A 24,060-nucleotide genomic window follows, 5' to 3' on the forward strand; every position below is an offset into this window, starting at 1 on the left:
TGTAGCCTCATTCAGTCTGCGGTAGTCGCTGCATGGTCTCCAGCCCCCTGTTGCTTTGGGCACCATGTGCAGGGGGGAGGCCCATGGGCTGTCGGACCACCGTATGATCCCTAATTTCTCCATCCTGTTGAACTTGTCCTTCGCCAGTCGGAGCTTGTCCGGGGGAAGCCGCCAAGCATGGGCGTGGAGGGGTGGTCCTTGTGTCGGGATGTGGTGCTGTATGCCATGTCTGGGCATGGCTGCCGTGAACTGCGGCACCAGAACCGATGGGAAATCCGCCAGGACTCTGGTGAAGTCGTTGTCGGACAGCGTGATGGAGTCTAGGTGTGGGGCTGGCAACTGGGCTTCACCCAGGGAGAACGTTTGAAAGGTCTCGGCGTGGACCAGTCTCTTCTCTTGCAGGTCGACCAGTAGGCTGTGAGCCCGCAAAAAATCCACTCCTAGGAGTGGCTGGGCTATGGCGGCCAGTGTGAAGTCCCACGTGAACCGGCTGGAGCCGAACTGTAGCCACACCATACGGGTGCCGTAGGTCCTTACTGTGCTGCCGTTTGCGGCCCTCAGGGAGGGATCCGGTTCTCTGTTGCGGATGTCGTAACTCGTCGGAGGTAAGATGCTGATCTTGGCTCTGGTGTAGACCAAAAAGTGGCGTCCCGACCGCTTGTCCCACACATACAGGAGGCTATCCCGATGGCCAGCTGCCACAGCCATCAGCGGCAGCTGGCCCTGGCGTTTCCAGGGAACTTGCAGGGCGGGCTACAGCAGCGGGCTTCTGCGCCCCACCGCTGGTGGTAGAAGCACCATTGTTCGTTGGTCTCCTCACCCCTGCCTCTGGGGTTAGTGGGCTCTGTGGCCGGGCCTGGTCTGGTCTGCTGCTGGGAGCGTGGACTGGTGATCTGTGCGACAGATGCCCCACTCTCCTTCTTGGCTTTCCACAGCACGTCTGCCCGGGCCGCCACCTTCTGGGGGTCGCTGAAATCTGTGTTGGACAGCAGCAGGCGTATGTCCTCAGGCAGCTGCTCCAGGAATGCCTGCTCAAACATGAGGCAGGGCTTGTGACCTCTGGCCAGGGACAGCATCTCATTCATCAAAGCCAACAGTGGCCTGTCTCCCAAACCATCCAGGTGCAGTAAGTGGGCAGCTCGCTTGCGCCGTGAGAGTCCGAAAGTCCTTATGAGCAGGGCTTTGAATTCTGTGTATTTTCCATCCTCCGGGGATGACTGTATGAACTCCTCAACCTGGGCGGCTGTCTCCTGGTCAAGGGAGCTCACCACATAGTAGTAACGTGTGGCATCCGAGATTACCTGCCGAATGTGGAATTGGGCTTCTGCTTGCTGGAACCATAGGTGAGGTCGCAGCGTCCAGAAGCTTGGCAGTTTTAACGAAACTGCATGAACAGATGCGGCATCGTTCATCTCCGGTCCAAATATCGTTTGGGCCGTCGGAGTCACCAATTGTAGCGGTGTGCTACACGCAGCGCTGAAATAACGACACGGAGTCGGTGAGCTGCAGTTGCAAAAGAGGTTTATTTAAACTTCATGGCCTCGCTTTAAAGCCTTCCTGATCCCGCCCTCCCTGGGTGGGAATGCTGTATATTCACAGTCCCGTCCCGCGTGCGGGCTTTTCCCCTTGCTGGTTGAAGCAGGCTTGGCGCCCTCTTTGGGACCGGCCTCAATGCAGGCGCACGCCACTTTGTGAGCCGGTTCGAGTGCACTGGGAAGTGGGTCACCACAGTACAACTTTTAAGCACAGAATGCAAATAAAGAACATCTCTACAGTCCTTACCTTTGGGTTGGTAGAGATTGGACTTCAAAATATTTCATTGAGATACTGATGGAAGAATGAGCAAGCATTTTTGAAATCTTGGACAACCTATGCAATAGGAATAAGTATTACATTTTTATATATAATAATATATTTTCATTAATTCACGTAAATCTGATAAGGTATCATCCTTCAAAAAGGCAATGGTGCTCAAGATTATACTTTATAAATCTCCAAGTTCAAAGCAAAATACTGGGAATATAAGTACAGGTAAACTATTGGCTTTTTGACTTCTATGGATAAATTATTTGGTGGCTTGCATAAACACAACCTTTAAGTAAAACCCACAGTTGCAAAGGCCAACATTATATAAAACAGACTAAGTAGAAAAAAAGTAGCTTTAACGTAATGGTTCAAATCAGCACCAATTGCATCATCACATCATTTCCAAATGATATAACTATAATAAAAATAGTGTCTCTTCCAATTGTAAATGAAAGATTCCTTCCACAGAAAGATGCTGTTTTTTTCATACTTGTGCAATGTTTAGTGTGACTGATATTTCAATGACTGGATAATATTTTTCTGCATGGATAAGATATAGGAGCAGAATTCGGCCATTTGTCCCATTGAGCCTACTCTGCCATTTAATCATGGCTGATCCAATTTCCCTCTCAGCCCTCATCTCCTGCTGTCTCCCCATATCCCTTCATACTGTGACCTAAATGATTGTAAATGATGTTGTAAAAAAGTGGCCAGCCTGCTGTTAAGATATCATCATGCTCCCACAACATAGCAGGTGGTAGATCAGGGAAAGAGGGACATTTTTCCTTAACAAAGTGGCAAATCTGCAGATATTTTAAAAAATGATTACACGGAAGGCCATATTTACTACGCAGGTTATCAAAACTATCAAATATATTACCAGTGTACAAATCTTCAATGTGCAGAAGACTGTTCAAACCCCATTTTCTAAAAGCTGAATCGAGTGTGGAGGGAAGAAATGGATGGTTTCTAGGAATGGGACCCAACACTGAAGCTGCTGTAAACTTATAGTGGCAGTGAAATTGATTAAAAATTTTGAGGGTGGAGAGCACGACCGGGTTAGATGTGAATTGAGAGGATTTCACTGGCAAGGAAGAATACACTAAAGTTTGGAGAGACGAGGAGTGGCAAGACTGTGTCTCAAGCAGGCACCGGTTTATATCTGGCCGGTGAAGCCAAAATAATACCTTTTGAATGTTCGATACCCAGTAATAATGAATAAAGCTAGGAAGGCCCATTCCACCTACGTCACAACCTCTTTGGAGAATGTGCTTATTAACCCTTGGGACCTTATTTTCCCAAATAAAGGAGGTTATAGCTTGGTCGACTGATTTTAAAAATAACCTGGGTAAGAAAACTGGCAAGTACTGGAACAAGTAAAGAAATCTGGGAAATATAAAAACTCACTCTGAGCTTTTATAATAAAGGGCTAATCTCTGTTCTATACTCTCAGCTGATGTCTTTGGGAGCTGAAGATCTAAACAAAACTGAGACTAGGTGGGAGGATGACCTTGGTATGGATCTGGCTGAGGAATATTGGGCAAAAGCATTGAATAGGATTCATTCTTCGTCATCATGTGCTAGACTGGGGCTCATATAATTTAAAGTTTTACACAGGGTACATTTAAGTAAAGCCAGGCTTGCTGACATATATCCCGGGACAGACGCTGGCTGTGACAGGTGTTCCTTCTCTCCCGCTGGTTTAGTGCATGCATTTTGGTCTTGCCGTCGGCTTGATGGCTACTGGGCACTGGTTTTTAAAATGATCAGTGAGGTTTCGGGGTGACACTGAGACCTTGCCCGCTTACAGCTGTATTTGGTGTGGGGGATGATGCTTTGGGTTTAAATGCAAACCAGTCGGATATCGTTGCAATTACCACTTTTGACCCGTAGGAGAATCTTGCTGGTCTGGAAATCTGCCACTCCCCCATCTGCTGCTGCATGGTTAGAGGATGTAATGTTTTTTCTGAAATTAGAAAAGGTTAAATTCACTTTGATAGATAGATAGATACTTTATTCATCCCCATGGGGAAATGGGGTCTGTGAAAAAGTTCTATTCGAAATGGGGACCTTTTTTGTCATATTTTGGGAGTCTTAAGGAATTAGCCACTAGTTGAGAGCATCTGATTGTACTTGGGAAGTTGCCTCTCTTTTAACATGCATCTGGTTTACCTCACAGAGTGGTTGATGAATTGCAATGTGAGTATATTCTGGATCATCTGACATGTTGTGGATGTGTGTGGGCCTTCATCTTGAAGTAGTGTGGGGGAATGGCAGTGAAATGTCCGTACTTGTATTTGTGAAGTGTTGTATTGTAAATACATTAGCTGCCGTGGTATGTTCAGCGAGGGAGGGTGAGGGGAGGTTTGTTTAGGGGTAAGGTATAAAAGCAAAATGGAGGAAAATGTAATCCATTATGTATTCTGTATTGTGTCATTCCTTCAATAAAAATATATTTAAAAAAAGATATCATCATGCTCAGCTTCTGATCTTCCATGGCCCATCACTTCAAAATTAGTCTGAATGCATAATCCAATCATCTTAAAGTAGAAGGATGGGAGATGTTCTTGAGGCTGGTGGGACTTGCTTTAAGGATTTTGAAATTTCAAATTTTCTGACTGATTGGGTACAGGCAATGAGAGAATTTCCGGGATGAGTGGGTATTTGATTATGCTGGCCTACTTATCAAGGCAGTGAGAAATATAGTCAGATCCATGGGTGGAGGGCTGGTTTCTGTGACATACTGAGCTGTGTCTAAACTCTGCAGTTTCCTGCGGTCTGATGTACAGCAGTTCTCATATCAAGTGTCGATGCATCCAAACAGGATGCTTTCTACTGTGCATTGATAAAAATAGGTGAGGGTCAACAGGGATATGCCAAGTTCTTTAGCCACTAGGTTGTCTTTCTCCTAAGATATGACTAAGGACAAACCTTGAGAGACATCAGTTCTGAGAATAATTAAAGTACAGGTGTTACTGCCTATCCTTACTGCTTGCCGCCTATTTGTCAGGAAGTCAAAGATCTAGCTGTGAATAGATCTGACACATCTAGAAGTTTGGTGGTGACATTGCTGTTGTCACTAAGCAATAGTTTAACGTAAGTGTCCTTATTATGAGAATCAGGGCTAATATCATTTGCATATGTCATGATGTTTGTTGTATACAGCAGCAGTACATTACATACACAATAGAACTGTAAATTTCAGTACATATTTTTTTAAAACTAAATTAAATGAGTAGGACAAAAATTTGAAAAAAGTAGTGAGTTAGTGTTCATGGGTTAAATGTTCATTCAGAAATCGGATGGCAGAGGGGAAGAAGCTGTTCGTGAGTCGTTGAGTGTGTGCCTTCAGGTTCCTGTACCTCCTCCCTGATGGTAGCAATGAGGAGAGGGCATGTCCTGGGTGATGGGGGTCCTTAATGATGGATGCCACCTTTCTGAACATTCACTCCTTGAAGACGTCCTTGATGCTGGGCAGCTTATTTCAATCCTGTGCAGTGCCCCTCCCTCCCCCACACAGCACACAGTGATGCACCCAGTTTGAATGCTCTGCATGATAAATTTGCATGTGTTTTTGTTGACATACCAAATCTCCTCAGACTCCTGATGAGAAATAGCCACTGCTATGCCTTCTGTGTCCAGATGCTTCAGAGATAAATGTAGGGCCAGGGAGATGGTGACCTGTTCAGGTGATGGAATTGCAGTGGGTCCAGGTTGTCTGAGGTTGGAGTTGATGTGTGCCCATGAGCAGCCTTTCAAAGCACTTCATGATGGTGGATGTCAGAGCTATAGTAATTGTGGCATGTTACATTATTTTTGTCAGATACTGGGATGATAGTGGTCATCTTGAAGCAAATAGTTTTCTTCTTAAAGAATAAAAGTCCTTTGACCTGATGTTATCTCCTCCTGTAAGAGGCTTCTCTCCAATGATTTTCCATCACAGGATGAAGTGACGATAATCTCACATTCTGTCTGAATACTGCTTGATTTGTACCTTGCCCAAACAGATTTGAACTTATTTCACTCTATTTCTCTTATAGAGAATCTTCATTTGCCATTTCCTTAATTCATTGAGTCTATCACCTTCATTGGTCTTCTAAGCTCACCACCTTCATTCTTTCTGATCTTCACAATTACTACAGCGAACACTTTGTCCTCCCCATATCATACTGTGCTGAAGCAGTGAAGCAGGCTCATCACAGAGCCTCATTTCTTTCTTATACAGGGCCACAGTTTTTCTCTTCCCTACCTCCCTCTTACTTGCCCTGAGGTTTTAATTCTTGGTCACCTGTCCATTATTTTACACTCACACTTCCTGTCACCACCCGACTGACATGTAGTGAATGGATCTTCCACTGGAAATGTTCACCTTTATTTCCTGATGGCAATATTGTCTTAATTAGTGAAAAAAATTTGCAGATGCAGTTAGTCAATGAATGGTGACTTTTCCTGGTGCTATAAGCTGATTTGAGCATGGATCATTGAAAAATAAACATGAAAATGATAAAATGAGAACAGAGAAGCTATAATTACCTGGAAAGAATGAACAGAACAGGCCGGAGGTCTTTACTCTAGAAGAGAATAAATGAGGCATAACCTACTGCAAATCTGTAAATTATAAAGATATTTGATCAGGCAGGATAGTTCCAGATTTAAGAGAATCCAGAGTTGGGAGCCATAAATATAGAATAGACACAAATAATTCTAATCCAGCAGGGAATTCAGGTATCATGTCCAGCTGTGAAGCAATTAGAACACTGACACATGGAACAACTCAGGTGCATGGTGTAAATGGAGAAATCTTCCAGGTAGGAGTCAACCAGCACAGATCACTGGCTGCACCCACTCTTAATTGGTCTATTTTAGGGCTCTTAAAGAGAATGTAGCCAGCTGTCATTCTCTCAAAAGATTTTGAACATAATGAAGATCATGTGGATGGGATGTCTGTATATCTCTTGATCCTGAAGGTATCTAGTGATTTATCCTCATGTAGTGTGGTATTTTATCTCATGTAGTTTTGAAGAATGTATTTTTTTAAATTATCCCTGCTCTTCAGAGTCATTCAAAAAGGAAATTAATAAAAATAAAATGAAATATCATCTACAATTATTAAAGTAAAATTTTTAGAATATTAAGTCAGCTACTACCTTGCCCCCCCCCCCCCCCCACAAGACACAGACCAAGAATCTCCAACTAAGTGAACAGGACCTCTGACCACCTTAAGATTGCATTAATGATGCCTTAATGTAATGCTGAGGAACCCCAGTAAGAATGGACTTCACTACTAGAATTCAGAGGAGTTCAGCCATTGAGCAGATGCTGCGAGTCTTATAAATATATACAATCAGTGACCATTTCACTTGGTAGGGGAGTGGAATTCACTGTGGTTCTTTGCTGGTGTAGCCTATGCACTTCAAGGTTTGATGTGTTGTGTATTCTGAGATACTCTTCTGCACATCACTGTTGTTGATGCACCATCAATAACTCTCAGAGATGGGAGGCAAAAGATAGGCTTTTATTAGCTGCAAACGTGACCATGACATCTTGGAGACTGAGGGAGGAGCAGTGCCTCCAGTCGCCTTTATACAGGGGTCTGTGGGAGGAGCCACAGGAGCAGTCAGCAGAGGGGCGTGTCCAGACAGGTATATGTAGTTCACCACAGTTGTTACATGTGGTTCTTTGAGTTACTGTCAGCTTGAACCAGTCTGGCCATTCTCCTCTGACTTCTCCCATTAATATGGCATTTTCATGCACCAAAGTGCTGCTTTTGCACCATTCTCTGTAAACCCCAGAGACTGTTGTGTGTGAGTATCCCAGTTTCTGAGTTACTCAAATCCCCCCATCTGGCACCAACAATCAGTCCATGGTCACAGTTGCTTAGAACACTTCTTCTCCAATCTGATGTTTGGTCTGAACAACAATTTCTTTAAAGCACTAAGCTGCTGCTACATCATTGGCTGATTAGGTATTTGCATTAATGAACAGCTACATAGGTGTACCTAATAAAATAGCCACTGAGTAGAGGTTATAACTTTATAGTGAATGGTTGAAGGTCAACAGTTCTGACTGCCAGAAACATTCCCTATGCTCTTTCAGACAAAGCTAGATCAGTACATAATGGTGGAAGGAATAGAACAGAATGCTAATAGGATTTGTTAAAGTAGGACTGGAGTAGATTTGTGAGGAGTATAAATGCCATTTTTAGCCAATGACCTGTTTCTGTGTTGTGCATTCTGTATAACCTTATATAATACTAACAAATCAAAGTCACATCTTATCCAAAACAAGGCGCATCCTCTTACATATAAATTACATGGTTTTAAAAACAGAAATTATAGAAACCAAAATCAATTGAATAATTATAACTTGAAGAGGCTTACATAAACCTCTCCAAATGTATATTCATCAGAATTAGTATTTGTCACGTGATAAATCTTTCAATAAACTGGCCAAATTACAAATATTTGTTTTATTCGGAAAAGAAAGGCTATCACTTTAAGAATATGGATATTGTATCTTGGTCTTTCCCTGTCTGTGCAGGTCCTCTGACAGTAGCCTCTGCTACTTTCCTTTGTCTTTGCTGTGATGAGAGCACTCGTACGGTGAGGAGAGGAGGGAAAATCTAACTGCAGTTCGAGGCTATCAGTGAGCTCATTCTCTCTGGAGAGGGTGGGTTTATTAGCATCAGCAGACAGCCCAGCTGCTGCTGATCAGAGAAGGCAATGTGTTTAGATCTAAGATTTCCAGGCCTTTATCTTCAGTGGATATACACATGGTGAGTTTTTTTTTCATTTCCTATATTCTTAGAGAACAAGGTTTTCATTATTTGATTTTTTTTTTCTGGTGAAAACAATTAAAGGTTGGACTGTGTGGCAAGGTAGGAGCAATGAATTAATATTGAGTCATTATGCATAGTGTCTAGAAAATTTATCTGTACTACTGCAGTTATCATTTGTGCTATTTTTTATTGAAATGCAGAACTACTATGCCATCTTTAGAGGAAAGACAAAGAAAATAATGTCATACTGTTTCCTTTCGTTTCCTCTAATGCCAGTGTATCTGTGACAGCAGTGTATCTGGAAGCAGCTGTTGGAAGGGCTGGGCTTGTGTTGCAAGCAGTAATTTTGAGAAATGCAGATTGTAACACACAGATTCTGGGTGGACTTGATGTAGTGTGTGTTTCATAAAGAATTGCATTTATGGTTTGTAATTTTGGAGGATTAATATAGGTAGTGTTCAAATCTGGAAGTGACGTTGCAGTATGATTAGGCCTGGATTATTTTTCTGGAGTAAAATGTCAGTGATGATATTAATGCAGTTCTGTATTGAACTCCCATTTAAAGATTGTAGACCATCTCACAAATGGAGTTCATTATTAATTTAGAGACATGTAACTCTTTGAGTGCCAAGCCATTTGTCACTTTAAAAAAAAAAGCACGTGCAATTTTTCTAATTCATTGCCTTCACAGCAATGTCAGTCAATAAAATGCCTGCAGCCGAATATTATAAAGTGGAATTCAAGGAATGCAGATAAGTACAGAACTGCTCCAATGTACTTTATTGCAGGTTCCAAAAATAAATATGCAAATATAAACTATAACCTCTACTGTTTTACAAAAGGAACATACATATTAGAATTAATTTATCTGCAATGTGGTTTTACATTAAATAAATGACTGACATTGAGGTAAATAATGGATTTTATTTTCCTAACTTATAGCCTGGTTTTATATGATCATAATTTTCAGTAAATAGTCCCTCTTTTGTAGTCGGGTCAGCACCTGGATATTATTAAATATTCACCCTTGCAGGAATTTATAATTAACTGTCATTCATTATTCAAGTATTCTGAGGATAAAACTGCCAGTTAACTTGTTCCTCTAAAAATGCACGAACGTTTTTTTTAAAGTCAGAATGCAAAATGTGGTCTCAAGCACGGCCACAGATTAAACAAGGTCCTCCATAATGGATCTCTGTTTAGATAGTTCTGGGTATCATGTGACCTTGAACTCTCTTTTATTGCAAGAGGAAATGTGTTTAATTACTTCTGGTAACAGTCTCCATTCTTTCTGCATCTCTCGGTTTTGATGCATTTAAGATAAATTCAGATTGTACTGCTCGTAGACCATGATTCATATAGACCTGTAGGCTGAGATTATGGTTCATATCATCTGGGCCAGGTTCATGGAAGATGGTTTATAATTGTGCATATGGAAATTAGAACTATTTTATGATTGTTGGGGATGGGAGTCTCGAGAGACTCACAACCCACTGAAAATAGTGCCTGAAGTAGATCAGTATAGACATTATGCAGAATTAAATCACTTGATGCTAAATGTAACCAAGAGGGGTAATAAATACACTGGACAGGAAAGGGCATAAATCAGTAAGGGTTTTACCGGGTGCATATTTTTCAGCATGTAACAACTTGGTTTACAGTTACAGGTATATTTCGAATGTGGTAGCATTTTCTTTTCCATTCAGGTGAACCTATGCATTTTAAGGTTATTTGGCAAAGTATTTCTTATTGTTGAAAATATTACAATGAAATTTACCACCAAGGCGATTCTAAATGATGTAATTCACATGAAAATCACTTCCCCTTGCCTAATGTCACACAATGAGCCGTGGGGGATAAGAGGAAAAATAATTGCCACCTTTTCAAACATTTATTCATTTAAGTATTTTGACCAAATGCATACAAACCCTGTATGTGCTTGTGTTCTTTCACTTTCTCCAGTGATTCCCAGTAGACAAAGGTCCCCAAGGGAAATAGCTTTGTACTGGAGCCCAGTCACTTAGCGGCCAAACTAACTCTGGAAGTGGTCACACTTGAACAGAAGCCTGCCACTGCTCAGCATCCATACACACTCATTCATGGATGGAAAACAGCGCAAATTCTGACATGAATCTCCATTTACCCAGCCCAAGATATGCAAAGGTCAAATAAGTGATTCATCTTAATGCAGAGCTGCAGTTTGCCCTTTCTTATACAATTATTAATCTGTTTATTAATATGGAAAGAGCTGCACTTTAAAAGTAATGGCTGTTTTATTGTACTGAATTTGCCATCGATATTTTCCCATATATTATTTCTTTACATATGATAGTTAATACATCATTCTTGAGTCCCACTGTTTATGCAAACATCTTACTTCACAAACCCTCTCCTCCTAGTTGATCATGAGGATCTGTGCTTTGGCAACAATGAGACCGACTTCTATTCGATATTTTCACAAGGACCTAAAATGGGTGAATGCCAACTAACTTTATGCCGTATTGTGAAACCACTTTGATTCTTGTAAAGTCCACACAGGAATAATTTCAGAGTGGCACAATCTGTGTTTCAGATCTTTCAATGGGTATTGTTTTTTTTTCCAGAAGGTTTTTTTTGCTGTCAAGTTGTCAAAAACTTGGTTCTCTTTTCCTGTGGCTGTCATCGAATGTTTGAGGGGTGGTGGGGACAGATGGTTACAGAAAAGTACAGCACACAACAGGCCTTTTGGCCCATCTAGTCTGTGCTGAACTATTTAAGGTGCCTACTCCCATCAATCTGCACCAGGACCATTGCCCTCCCACCCCTTGCCATCCATGTACCTATCTAAGCTTCTCTTAAAGGTTGAAATCAAGCTTGCATGCACACTTGCGCTGGCAGCTCATTCCACATTTTCATGACCCTCTGAGTGAAAATATTTCCCCCATGTTCCCCTTAAACTTTTCACCCTTCACCCTTAACTTATGACCTCTAGTTGTAGTCCCGTCCAGCCTCAGTGGATGTATTACTGCAGTTCATAAATTATTGAGGTGTGGCTGGAAAGAAGTAGCTTATGTGGTTGTGGCAAATTGTCTTTGGATGAATGACCAGAGCAATACAATTCCTTGCTTTGAAAAAACTAACATGGAAATAATTGGCAGAATTGTCTCCTGTACACTTTGACTCTGTGCTTTTTGTATGTGAAGTTGATTGTTTACAGGGATTTCTGATGAATGATGTCTGGTTGTGTTTTGGTTTCCCTTTCCAGTCATATCTTTCCAGTGAGACTTTGTGTGGTTAACACCTATTTGCATATTTTGAATTGAATTGACTTTATTGCTTTTATCCTTCATAACATGAGTAAAAATCTTTACATTACATCTGTCTAAATGTGCAATTTATAGTAATTTATAATAGTATGTACAACATAATAGTCAATATAACATAGAAACGTAATTGTATCAGCATGAGTTAATCAGTCTGATGGTCTGCTAGAAGAAGTTATCCCAGAGCCTATTGGTCCTGGCTTTTATGCTGCAGTACTGTTTCCTGGATGGTAGCAGCTGGAACAGTTTGTAGTTGGGGTTATTTGGGTCCCTAATGATCCTTCTGGCCCTTTTTACACACCTGCCTTTGTAAATGTCCTAAATAGTGAAAAGTTCACATCTAAAGATGCGCTGGGTTGTCCATACCACTCTCTGCAGAGCCCTGCGATTGAGGGAAGTTTACTTCCCATTGCAGGCAGTGATGCAGCCAGTCAGGATGCTCTCAATTGTGCCCCTGTAGGAAATTCTTAGGATTTGGGGCCCAGACCAAACCTCTTCATCTGTCTGAGGCGAAAGAGGCACTGTTGTGCCTTTTCCACCACACAGCTGGTATGTACAGACCATGTGAGATCCTTGGTGATGCATATGCTGAGCAACTTAATCAGAGTATAAGGTATTCCAGTCAATCAGTCAAGTTTCAGTAACTGAGACCTAATCAGGGCTCTAATTTGTGAGAGAACACCAGATATCTTATGGCCTTCTAAGGAATTACTTGAAAAATTCTGATTCAAAGTACTTTAGATAGTTCTCTCAACTGTTTCTTGTTTTGCTGAGGGCTGAAAGAAAATTGGCTAAAAATAGTATTTGTGTGATGCACCATCAATAACTCTCTGAGACGTGAGGCAAGATATCGGCTTTTATTGACTGGAAGAAAGAACAAGCAGTAGTTGACCACCATACTACATCCTGGAGAATGAGGCCTCAATCGCCTTTATACCGGGGTCTGTGGGAGGAGCCACGGTCAGTGGGAGGAGCCACAGGAGCAGTCAGCGGGGGTGGGGGGGGGCGTGTCCAGACAGGAATCTGTAGTTCACCACATTGTGACAGTGAGGATGAAACAAAAATCTATTCAATATTTCTGAACAGAATTGCAAATGTACTTCTAAGCAAGATGCCATATCACTGGTGTTTCTTATTAAGGTAGATGACCGAATAGAAGGAAATAAAATTGAGGCGTAGATAGTCTTTTTCCAATTTTAGTGATGTCAAATACATTACAGAGACATTGTTTCATGGTAAAAGAGAGAAAGTTTGAAGTAGCTGTGCGGGGCAAGCTTTTTCAGACACAATGGTAGGTACCTAGAATGTGCTGCCATTGAAGTAATGGAAGAGAAAGGACTGGAGGGATACTGAGTATGTGCAGGCAGATGGGATTATTTTGAACTGGCATCATGCTTAGCACATTATTGAATGAAAGGCCTGTTCAATGTAAAATTTTCTATAAGAATGGGTATGGAAGGGATAAATCTGGAATGTATTACCGTAAGTACATTTCAAAATGTGGTTCTAGGATATGGGAACATGGTTCAAAGCATCAATTGACACATTTAGAACTGAAATCAGGCATTGCCTGGAATTGGTAATATGTGGAATGTACTATACTTCAACAATAAAATGATGGGAGAAGCCATGGGATATTCCTGTAGGAGAGACAACACTGCTTCATTGAATGGATGTAGTAATATGAACAGGATGGTCTTCAAAAATATTTTGCAATCTTATGATCTTTGTACCATTTTATTGGTAGCTGTCTTGTAACTTTTTTATGAGAGTTAAGTGTAAAGAGGAAGTTCCATGTTGCATCTACAAGTAGTGGAAATAAATGGAGCATTTCCTGGTTGGCTGCCGGTGACTAGTGGTGATCCATAGGGTTCTGTGCTGGGACTGATGCTTTTTGTGTAATGTATCAATGATTTGGATGATGGAGTTGATGCCTTTGTTGCAAAGTTTGAAGACGATATGAAAATAGCTGGAGGGGCAGGTTGTTTTGGGAAATTAGAGAGGCTACAGAGGACTTGGACAGATTCGGGGAATACAGGAATACAATGTCGGGAAGTGTATAGGCATGCACTTTCGTGGTAGAAATGAAAGGGTTGACTATTTTCTAAATGGAGGGATAATACAATAAACTGTGACACTAAGGGACTTGCGAGTCCTTGTGCAGGATTCCCTAGAGGTTAATTTGCAGTTTGAGTCTGCGGTGAGGAAGGCAAATGCAATGTTAGCATTCATTTCAAGAAAACTAGAATATAAAAGCAAGAAGATATAAAACACTGGTGAGGCCTCACTTGGAGTATTCTGAGCAGTTTTGGGACATTTTTCATAGAAAAGATGTGCTGAAGCTGGAGAGAGTTCAAAGGAGATTCACAAAAATAATTATTGGATTGAATAGCTTGTCATATGAAGAGCATCTGATGGCTCTGGGCCTGTACTCACTAGAATTCAGAAGAATAATGGGCCTTGATAGAGTGGATGTGGAGAGGATGTTTCCTATGGTGGGAGAGTCTAAGTCCAGAGGACACAGCCTCAGAATAGAGGGGCGTCCTTTTAGAATGTAGTTGAGGAGGAATTCCTTTAGCCAGAGAGTGGTGAATCTGTGGAGACCTTTGCCATGGGCAGCTGTGGAGGCCAAGTCTTTATGTATATTTAAGACAGAGTTTCTTGGTTGGTCAAGGCGTGGAGGCATATGGGGAGAAGACAGGAGATTGGGGCTGCAAGGAAAATTGGATCGGCTGTGATGAAATGGCGGAGCACACTCGATGGCCAAATGGCCTAATTCAACTCCTATACCTGATGGCCTTATGCAGAGGGCATGCAATATAGCAAAAATTAATGGGAACATAGTGAGATTTACGAGGAGTAAAAGAGAGATGAGAGTGGGCATCTGATTCTGGAAAATGATGCTGAAGAGGCAGTAATAGAGAATAAGAAATGGCAAACTGGATAAATATTTTGTCAGAGTGCACTGTGTATGACACCAGCAACTTGTCAGAAGTTCAAGAGTGTCAGGTTGGAAGTGAGTGTAGCTGCTGCAACTAAGGACAAGGTGCTTGGGAAGCTGAAAGGTCTGAGGGAAGCTGTAAATTGGAAAGGTCTCTCCACCCTTTTTAAGTAGGGATGAAGACAAAAGATAGAAAATTATGGGCCAGTTAGCCTGACTTCAGTAGTTGGCAAGATATTAGAGTCCATTATTAAGGAAGAGATTTTGGGGTACTTGAAGGAATACAATTTAAAAAAAAAACCCAAAGCCAGCATGGTTTCCTTTTGGGAAAATCTTGCCTGATCCATCTGTTGGAGATCTTTGAAGAGGCAGTATAGATAAAGGTGAGTCAGTGGATGTTATCAACTTGAATTTTCAGAAGACCTTTAATAAAGTTCTCCTCATGAGGCTGCAAAAACAAAATAGAAGCCCATGACATTGCAAGAAAGATACTAGCATGGACAGAAGAATGACTGGCAGGACTCAGAAAGTTGGAATAAATGGGGCATTTTCTTCTTGTCTGCCGGTGACAAGTGGTATTTCACAGGGGTCAGTGTTGGGTTTACTACGTTTCACAATATGTGTTAATGATCTAAATGAGGGAATTGATGGGTTTGAAGCCAGGTTTGTGAACAATACAAAGATGGGTGGAGAGGCTGTTGGTATTAAGGAAGCAGGAATTTTGCAGAAGGACTTGGACAGATAGAAGAATGGACAAAGAAGTGGCAGATGTGAAGTGTATGGTCATATACTTGCGTAAAAGGAATAAAGGCACAGAAAATGTTCCGAATGATTATTGAAATACTGAGATAGGGAGGACACACAGTATGTTTCCAATGGTTGGAGAGTCAAGAACAGGAGGGTACAGTCTCTGAATAGAAGGATGTTCCTTGAGAACAGAGATGAAGAGGTTATTTTGGTGTATTTAAAGTGGAAGTTGATAGATTCTTGATGGTAAGGATATCAAAGGTTGTGGAGAATGGGGTTAAGAGAGAAAATAAATCATTCATGATCAATCTTTGGAGCAGACTCAATTGGCTAAGTGGCATAATTCTGCTACTATGTCTTGTGGTCCACTGCTGTAGCCTCTTGTTGTTTCCAGTACTCCTGTCCTAGCATATTATGTGGAGCTGAAAAACTGGCTGAAGACGCACTTTGATGATTCCAGGAATCTTTCAAGGGAGCTGAGATGGATCATACCTGTCAACACTTTACAAATGCTTCAGCCTTTACAACCTGTGCACTGAGAACTGCCGTAGCTGAGGGACGACATGTGTCTACAGTCTTCTCCTTCCATCGCTGTTTTTATTGTCCATCGCCCTTCACTGACTAATGCAGGACTGCACAGCTTGGATCGGATCCATTCGTTGTGTGGTTGCTCTGTTTATTGAATGCTGTTATAGCAAGCATTTAGTCCAGGTGAGCACTTCAGCTTTAGGTATGCCAGGGACAGCACGTCTTTCCACACTCCTTGCCAAGCCAATGTTTATTCTCTGTGCTGAGGTTAAAGCTGGATAAGAGATGTGCCTGGTCATGAGGTTGCAGGTTTCTTTATGCTGCTATGCATTATTCATATTACTTCATGGATCTGCAAAATATCATAGAAAAATACAGCATAGAGAAAGGTTCTTTGGCCCATCTAGTCTGTGCTGAGCCATTAATCTGTCTAGTCCCATTAACTTGCACCCAGATCATAGCCCTTCAGACACCTCCCATTCGAGTACCTATCCAAATTTCTCATCAATGTTGAAATCAAACTTGCACCCACCATCTGCAACGCTTGTTCCACACTTTCACCATCCTCTGAGTAGAGGGGTTTCCCCTCATGTTCCCTTTAAACAAATCACCTTTCTTCCTTAACTCGTGACCTCTAGTTGAGTTCTCACATCAACTCAGTGGGGTTGGGTGGACAGAAAAGTATGTTGGCATTTACCCTATTTACAGTACACCCCTCATAATTTTGTATACCTCTATCAAATCTCTCCTCAATCTTTTACATTCTAGGCAATAAAGTTCTAACCTATTCAACCATTCTCTATAACTCCGATCCTCGAGTCCCAGCAACATCCTTGTAAGTTTTCACCGCAGTCTTTCAATCTTACTTACAATTTTTCTGTAGATTGGTGATCAAATTGAAACACTACTCTAAATAAGACCAACATCTTGTACAATTTCAACATAACATCCCATCTCCTGTACTCAGTACATTGATTTATGAAGACCAATGAGCCAAAAGCTTTTTGTACAACACTATCTAAATGTAATACCAATTTCAACGAATTATGAATCTATATTCTCAGATCCCTCTGTTCTACCGCACTCCTCAATGTCCAACCACTCACAGTGTGAGACCTACCCTGAATGGTCCTCCAAAGTGCAACACCTCACACTTATCTGTATTAAATTCTATCTGCCATTTTGCAGTCCATTTTTCCACCTGGTCCAGATTTTGCAGCAAGTTTTGATAGTCTTTCTCACCATCCACTATGTCCCTAATCTTGGTGTCATCTGCAAATTTGCTGATCCAGTGAACCATTTTATCATATAGATTGTTGATACGAACAGTGGACCCAGCACCAATCTCTGCAGTATATCACTAGTCACAGGTCTCCAGTCAGATAGGCAACTAGTTACTACCAGTCTGTGGCTTCTTCCACAAAGCCAATGTCTAATCCAATTTACTACCTTGTCTTGAATGCCAAGAGACTGAACCTTCTCGACCAACCTCTCATGTGGGAACTTGTCAAAAGCCTTGCTAAAATCTATATAGATTATATCCACAGATAACTTTCAGTAACTTTTCTGGTAACTTCCTTGACAAACTCTATGATTGGATAGCCATGACCTACCATGCACAAAGCCATGTTGGTTATCCCTAATCAGTCCATGTCTATCCAAATACTTATATATCCAATCCCTTAGAAAACTTTCCAATAACTTTTCCACTACTGATGTCAGACTCACCAGCCTATAATTTCCTGGCTTATTCATAGAGCCTTTCTCAAACAATGAAACAACATTAGCTATCCTCCTATCCTCCGGCATCTCACCTATGGCTAAGGATGTTTTAGGTATTTCTGCTATCGCCCTTGCAATTTCTGATCTAGCCTCCCACAGGGTCCAAGGGAACACCTTGTCAGGCTCTGGAGATTTATCCTCAGGACGGCAAATACAACCTCCTCTATACTCTGGAAAGGATCCGTGACTTCGCTGCTATTTTGCTTCACCTCTATAGACTCTGTGTCCATCTCCGAAGTAAATACAGATGTGAAAAAAAATCAATTCAAGATCTCCACATCTCTTTCAGCCCTACATATAGATTACTGTTCTGATCTTCCAGGGGTTCAATTTTTGTCCCTTGTAATCCTTTTGCTGTTAATACATCCTTCATCTTGTCTATTAGAACAATCTCATGACTTCTTTCAGACCTCCTGATTTCCTCCTCAAGTGTTCTCTTGCATTTCTTATACTCAAGTACCTAGTTTGTTCCTATCTACCTGTATTTCCTTTTTCTTAACCAGGGCCTCACTATCTCTCAAAAACCAAGATTCCCTAAACTTGTTAGCCTTGCCTTTGATTCTGACAGGAACATACAAACTCTGTACTCTCAAAATGTCACTTTTAAAAGCCTCCTACTTACAAATACACATTTGCTAGAGAACAATATGTCCCAATCCACACTCGCCATGTCACTTTGGATACCAACAAAATTGTCCTTAGAATCTCAGCCCAAGGAACAGACATGCCCGTTGGAACTTCTATGTACTGAGTAAGGAAACTTTCCTGAACATGTGTGACAAGCTCTTACCCAGCCATCTCTTTTACAGAATGGGAGTATCAATGAATATGTGGAAAGTTAGAATTACCTACTAACTCAACCTTGTGTTTCTTGTAACAGTCTGCGATCTCTCCACATATTTGCTCCTCTAAATCTCACAGGCTATTGGGTGATAGGTGATATATTCCCATTAACATATATTCCCAATACATTTCTTATTCCTCAGTTCTATCCATAAAGCCTCACTAAACTAACTCTCCAGTCTGTCCTGTCAGAGCACTGTTGTAATCTTTTCCCTGACTAGTCATGCCACCCTATCATGTCCCAGAACATTGAGCTGCCAGTCCTACCCCTCCAGCAACCAAGATGTACTAATGGCTACAGTGTCAAAATTCCATGTGCTGATCCATGCCCGAAGCTCATCTGTCTTTCCTATGATATTCCTTACATATGCAGCTCAGGATATTATTCCCTCCATGCTCAATGTTTTGATTCCTGACTTTGTATGTAGGCTTAACAACATCTTTCTCCATAACCACTCCACTATCTGTTCTGGTGTTGAGGTTCCCATCGTCCTGCATCTCTAGTGCAAAACACCCCTCTCCCACCACGCAGCACTAACAAACCTTCCCATCAGGATATTAGTCCCCATCTAGTTCTGACACAAACCATCCTTGCTGTACAGGTCTCACCTTCCCTAGAAGAGAGCCCAATGGCCCAAAAATCTGAATCCCTCGTCCTGCACCATCTCCTTAGCTACACATTCACCTGTATGATCTTCCTATTTCTGGCCTCATTAGCACATAGCAATCCTGAGATCACAACCTTGAAAGTCCTGTCCTTTAACTTAGCACCTAACCCTCTGACAAACACGAGAAAATCAGCAGATGCTGGAAATCCAAACAAGACACACAAAACTCAGACGGTCAGGCAGCATCTATGGAAATAAATAACCAGTCAACGTTCTGGGCCTAGACCCTTCATCAGGACTGGGAAAAAAAGATGTGAAGTCAGAGCAAAAGTTGGGGGAGGTGAGGAAGAAGCTCAAGGTGGCAGGTGATGGGTGAAACCAGCAGAGTAGAAGGGGGTGAAGTAAAGAGCTGGAAGTTGATTGGTGAAAGAGATAAAGGGCTGGAGAAGAGGGAAGCTGATAAGAGAGGGTAGAAGAAAGAGGAAGAGGAGGAACACCGGAGGGAGGTCATGGGCAGGTAAAGAGACGGGGAGAGAGGGAAACTGTAATGGGGAATTGGGGGGGAGGGGGAATTATTGGAAGTTTGAGAAATTGATGTTCATGCCATCAGGTTGGAGGCTACCCAGACGGAATATAAGATGTTGTTCCTCTAACCTGAGTGTGGCCTCATCATGACAGTAAAGGAAGCTGTGGACTGGCATGTCAGAATAGGAACCGAAACTGAAATGGGTGGCTACTGGGAGATCTGATGGGTGCTTGATGAAACAGTCTCCTAATCTACCAATATACAGGAGACCACACCGGGAGCAAAAGATACAGTAGATGACCCCAACAGACTCACAGGTGAAGTGTCACCTCACTTGGAAGGACTGTTTGGGGCATTGAATGGTAGTGAGGGAGGAGGTTGCAGGGACAGGTGTGGCACTTTGTCCACTTGCAAGGGTAAGTACCGAGGGGAGATCAGTGGAGAAGGATGAATGGACAAGTGAGTCATGGAGGGAGCAATTCTTGTGAAAGAGGAGGAGAGGGAAAGATGTCCTTGGTGGGATCCCATTGGAGATGGCAGAAGTTAGGAAGAATTCTGTGCTGGGCGCAGAGGCTAGTGGGTTGTAGGTGAGGACCAGAGGAACCCTATCCCTGGTGTGTGATGGGAGAATAGAGTGAGGGCAGATGTGTGTGAAATGGAAGAGATGCAGATGAGGGCAGCATTGACTGTGGAGGAAGGAAAGTTTTTTTTTCTTTGAAGGAGGAGGACATCTCATTAGTTCTGAAAATGAAAATCCTCATCCTGAGAACAAATGTGGTGTAGACAGCGGAACTGAGAAAGTGGGAAGGCATGCTTTACAAGTGACAGGGTGGGAAGAGATATAGTCCAAGTAGCTGTGAGAATCAGTGGGTTTATAAAAGATAGGCTTTCTCTGTCTCTATCTCTGGAGTCATCAAGAAAGAAGAGGGAGGTGTCAGAAATGAACCAACTGAATTTGAGGGCAAGTTGGAAGTTGGAGCGAAGTTGAGGAAGTCTACAAGCTCAGCATGTGTGCGGGAAGCAGCTCCAATGCAGTCATCGATGTAGTATAGTAAGAGTTGGTGCGTGATATCAATATAGACTTGGAACGTGGACTGTTCCATGTAGCCGGAAAAAAAAAAAGGCATGCATACCTGAGCCCCATGCAGGTGCCCATGACTACGCCTTTGGTTTGCAGGAAGTTGGAGGGGCCAAAGGAGGAACTGTTGAGAGTGAGGGGTAGTTCTGCCAGATGGAGGAGTGGTAGTGGAGGGGACCTGGTTGGGTCTGGTGTCCAGAAAGAAGCCGAGAGCTTTGAGGCTCTCCTAATGGAGGTGCATAGGGACTGGATATCCATAGTGAGAATGGGATGATCAGGGATTTGTCAGTGTAAAGGTGGGACTTCGCCTCAACAGGAACTGTGCAATGATCACTTCTACCAAAGTGTGTACAGAGCAATGAGTTTGTCACAAGCAGATTAGTGAGGAAGAGGCCAAACAACTTCATCCCTTCTGCTTCACTTGCCGCCAGCTGGAAACCCAATTTGGCGCAAAAAAATTCCTAGGAAAATGTAAGGGGTTACAGACCCAAAGAATTGGTTGTTTATCTTTCCATAGATGTTGTCTGACTTGCTGAGTTTACCCACTATTTTTAGCTTTTTTTCTGATTTCCAGCAACATTTGTCTTTAATTTTCAGTTTTAATTCAATTGTAATTCAATTTTAATTATTAGATGTAAATAAAAGTCACAAAAAGTGTAACTGCATCAGCTTGAGTTGCATTGTAATGGTATTACTTCAGACCAGGGCTCTGCATGGTGAGTCATGTGCTTGTTTGTGGTACTTGGCCAAATATAGAGGAGAAAGTATGGCGACTATAAACCTACTGTCATATGAAAGCAGGGTTGTTGTGGAGATTAGCCTGATAATCCAATAAAGGGCCTTCCTGAGACATGTTTTGTAAAGAATACAACAATCATTACTCAGATATCTGGAGCTGTTGTCTTGAAACATTTCCCATTCCTCCTCCTCCCCACAGATGCTGCTCAACTTGTTTAATTACCCAGTAGTTTGTTGTTTTTTTTTAAAAATGGAAATCTCTACATTTGGAGATTTTAGCTGTGTTTTAAGTTGTTAATGCTTCCCAAATTCAAATAGTTAGCCATTTCATGGCTTGGGGAAGAAGTGAAATTTGCAAGATGTGTGACAAGCTGCAATGGTATCTCATGGCAGGGTAGTGATAATTTAATTTTGTACTACTTCAAGAGCCAAAATGAGTTTGAAAGGGTACAGAGAAAATTTGTAAGGATGTTACCAGGTCTGGAGGACCTGAGTTATAAGGAAAGATAGAATAAGCTAGAACTTTATTTCTTGGAACGTAGAATACTGAGAGGAGATTTGATAGAGGTATACAAAATTATGAGGGGTATAGACAGGGTAAATAGAAGTGGGCTTCTTCCACTGAAGCTGAGAGGGACTACAACCAGAGGTCATGGGTTAAGAGTGAAATATGAAAAGTTTAAGGGAAACATGACAGGAAGCTTCTTCACTCCGAGGGTCAATGAGGTATCGAATGGGCTGCCAGCACAAGTGGTGCATGCAAGCTTGATTTCAACATTTAAGAGAAATTCGGATAGGGGTGTGGAGGATTATGGTCACAATTCAGGTCGATGGGAGTAGGCAGTTTAAATGGTTCAGCATAGACTAGATGGGCTGAAGGGCCTGTTTCTGTTTTGTACTTTTCTGTTACTTTCTAATTCTATTTACATATACCGAGGCTGAGGTGTAACCCATTATTTCCCTAGATTCTATGGTGAACTTTGTCTAGAGAGCTTAAGTACTTTGCAGTGGTAGGGGCATACATAGAATTTGTGGACGCAATAGCACCTGTGCTAAGGGCAAAGGGCATTCAAGCATCTAAATTTTTAATGTCTGCAAAGCTCTTTGGAGGAGAAAGGTGTCTGGATGCAGATAGGGAAAGAGAAGGAGCCAGCTAATTGGGTACTTTCACAGCTCTTTTTATTAAATAGGCTGTTACTCCTGCTGACGTTTTTTTTCTCTCGTGTTACCCCGAAGCCAGCTCTTGAAAGCTTACTTGTGATGCTGGGGGAGGGCCCTTGGGAGACATCTCAACACACTTCACTTTAAAAAGATCAAATTTACCACTGGATAGTCATTAAAGAGAGCATTTATACTATGATATAGTCCTTTCTCTTTTGGTTTAATTATTAATTTACATATTAAATAAAACTTTGTTTTATTTTTGACAAATGACCTCGCAAAGGGTTCATTATAGCATTTATTCTTATTTTATTTTGATATTAGTCCATCCATGACCTGGTTTCTAAACTTTTTACAATGCGACAGAAGTTTAGACTAAATTCTAAAATTGACTCAAAGAAGTGTAGGCCAGCTTGCTATGATATGTTGGTATCCGTAACATAAACATATAATGTTGAATTTATCTAAGAATTTAAATGAGCTTAGGGAACTGAAATTCTCAATCAAGTCTGAGAGACACCTAGGGCACCACACTGAAAGAATATCTAGTATTTTTAGTTAGCAAGGGGAACATACAGCCTAGCACACAGAAATGCCCCAGGTGTTTGGAAAGGATCATACAGGTGTTAGCAGGGGTGTGCAGGTGGGGTAGTGAGAGGAAAGTGATTGGGAGCAATGTTCATGGAATGTTGAGGGATGAAGATTAGGACTTCCATCAGGTGCTTTGGGGATCAGAGAAGGGAGAATGGGGGGATATTTGTAGATTGGTTGTGTGGGATCAAGGGGAGTGGATGGGATTGATGATCTTTACATTTGGCAAGGGAAGTGCTAGACGGTGCCCAAAAGGAAACAAGACAAATTGCAAAGGTACCAATCCATCACCACTCTTGGAAAGATGTCTGAGTTCCCTGTAATACTCTGAAAGGAACAGTGTTTGGGAAATGATGTCATCCCATGTACAACTGATGTATGATTCATACTGTAAGGTGCTGGAGCAAATATCTGGACTGATGAAAAGCAAGTCATTAAATATTGATCTGAAGAGAAAATTATTTTCAATTACATGCTGAACAAAACAGCCAGATGGAATTGAGTTTCCAGGATCAGGTTGTCTTTTCCATGAATTGGCTAGCATAGACAATAATGCTTGTTCTAGGCAACTGCTGGCCATTTCCTGTCTTGGCCATTAAAGTAGTTTAGTCCTGCTGCCTGACAAAGCCCA

The 24,060-nt window shown here is 41.8% G+C and overlaps 1 protein-coding gene across 3 annotated transcripts in view; it reads left to right on the top strand.

Moving 5' to 3' along the window:
• Positions 1-8,478: 8,478 nt before the first annotated feature.
• Positions 8,479-24,060, top strand: part of jakmip2 (janus kinase and microtubule interacting protein 2) — a 261,397-nt gene continuing 245,815 nt past the window's right edge. For all 3 annotated transcript variants that reach the window (XM_073067853.1, XM_073067855.1, XM_073067854.1), the window contains exon 1: positions 8,479-8,581. The gene's annotated coding sequence lies outside the window, so the exon portion shown is untranslated. The remainder of the gene's footprint in view (positions 8,582-24,060) is intronic.

The sequence above is a fragment of the Hemitrygon akajei genome, chromosome 15 (assembly GCF_048418815.1).
Source record: "Hemitrygon akajei chromosome 15, sHemAka1.3, whole genome shotgun sequence".
Lineage (NCBI taxonomy): Eukaryota > Metazoa > Chordata > Chondrichthyes > Myliobatiformes > Dasyatidae > Hemitrygon > Hemitrygon akajei.